We start from the raw sequence: 1,787 nt of genomic DNA, 5'->3' as shown, positions 1-1,787 counted from the left end.
CAGGTGGCACCAGTGGTAAAGAACCAGCTTGTCAGTGCAGAAGACCTAAGAGACATAAGAGAAGTGGGCATCCCTGGTTTGGGAGGATCCCTTGGAGGAGGGCATGGCAACCCACTCCAGTATTCCTGCCTGGAGAATCCCATGGACAGAGGAGCCTGGCAGGCTACCGTCCATAGGGTTGCAAAGAATCGGACACTACTTAAGTGACTTAGCACACATACACACAAAATGAGAATGCCCTGCTTGTTGTTCTAGGGTTGGCCACAGACCAGGAACACCTGGTGAGACATCTGTATCCACATGCTGTCCCTGAGCCAGCCACACAGGGACCGGACAGCCCCGGCCCAGGCCAGGGAGCTCAGTCCAAAGGTACATTCAGGAGTCACAAGTCATGACCAGACCCTGCCTGGCACAGCCGCAGCCCCGGAGTCCAGAGGCCCCAGGAGCCAAGGGCGGCCTGGGGCACAGGGCTCCCCGCCACCCCAGGGTGGGAGCACAGAGACAAACCCAAGCAGGGTGCCCTTTGGCCCTGGCAGGGCAGGTGACGTGAAAAAGGGTGTGACCAGAGCAAGGGGAGGGCAGGGCCACACCCCCTTCCAAAGGTCAAGTTCAGGGCCCTGGGGACCACCCATGATGGTGCTGGTGCTGGGAAAGGCTCGATGAAGAACACAGAGGTCTGGCTCATGGAGCTGAGGGGCTGGGAATAAAAATAACAGGCATGGCAAGACTGGGAGGTGACCGTGGCTGTCAGTGGAGTGTTGGGCAGGACACATGGGGAAGGTGGCTTCGAAATTCAGAGGACATCTGGGGAAGAGCACCCCCAGAGGGGCGGCCAGTACAAAGGCTGGAGAGTCTGGAAAGCCGAGTGCTGGGGGGAGCAAGGTGGGGTGAGCAGAGGGAGCAGGCTGGAGACAGAGAGGCTGAGGAGCAGAGCCCTGCAGGGGTGGGGAAGGGGGCTAGAAGAGGCTGAGAAACCAAGTCGAACCCCACTCGCAGGGCCTGAGCAGAGCAGGGGCTCCCATAGCAGGGGGGCAGTGAGTCAACCTCCAACTCCCGTCCCCCAGGCCCAGCCCTTTCCCCTGGAGATCCTAATCTCCAGGGTCAGAACTGGGACCAGGCTCTCCTGGGATTCAGGAGTCCGCTGCCTCCCTCTGCCTGAGCCGCTCCGGCTCAGGTGTCCCCACGGCAGACACGCCAGAGGTTCCTGACCTGGTGTCGACCCCCGTGTTTCCCTCGGGGCCCTGTCACCATCTAAAACTGAACTGCTGCTGCACTGAAGCTTCTAGACTGGGAGCTGGGTCCGCCTGGGCCCCAGTCCCTGGCACACGGGCAACCCCACCCAACCTAATCTCTACTCAGTCACCCCTGGCTGTGTGACCTCCAGAGGGAAGCCAAACATCCCTGGGTGGAAACTGGGGGACACAGCAGCACCCCCTCACAGGCTGACTGGAGGAAAAGGTTTAATTATCACAGGCGTCATAGTGTCTGGTATACAGTAAGTGCCACAAAAATGATTAAAGACGTGCTCAGGAAAGGATGCCCAAGGTGGGCAGACACACACAACCCCCTCTCCCAGGACTTCCAGCTGCCACCTGGCCCTTCCCAAAAGGGGTCACTTCTGGAATTTGGGGGCAGGCACTGCCTCGGCCTGCAGCCAGGGCAGACCCCTCCCGTCCCAGCGGAGGCGCAGGAACCAGACTGGGGGGAGGGCAGTTGAGGCTGGAGGGGCCCCTCCCAGCGCAGGGGTAGAATTCCGGGGCCATTGTCCGCACAGCCCCGGAGCAAAC

At 60.7% G+C, this 1,787-nt stretch overlaps 1 protein-coding gene across 1 annotated transcript in view; it reads right to left on the bottom strand.

The window, feature by feature from the left end:
* PPAP2C (phosphatidic acid phosphatase type 2C) overlaps positions 1–1,787 on the bottom strand; it is a 10,431-nt gene that overhangs the window by 7,736 nt on the left and 908 nt on the right. The gene's annotated exons all lie outside the window — the stretch shown is intronic.

This window comes from Bison bison, unplaced genomic scaffold (assembly GCF_000754665.1).
Source record: "Bison bison bison isolate TAMUID 2011002044 unplaced genomic scaffold, Bison_UMD1.0 scf7180017864203, whole genome shotgun sequence".
Classification (NCBI taxonomy): Eukaryota; Metazoa; Chordata; class Mammalia; order Artiodactyla; family Bovidae; genus Bison; species Bison bison.
Note: the sequence above shows the minus strand (reverse complement) of the source record. Positions and strands in the feature narration are given on the sequence as shown.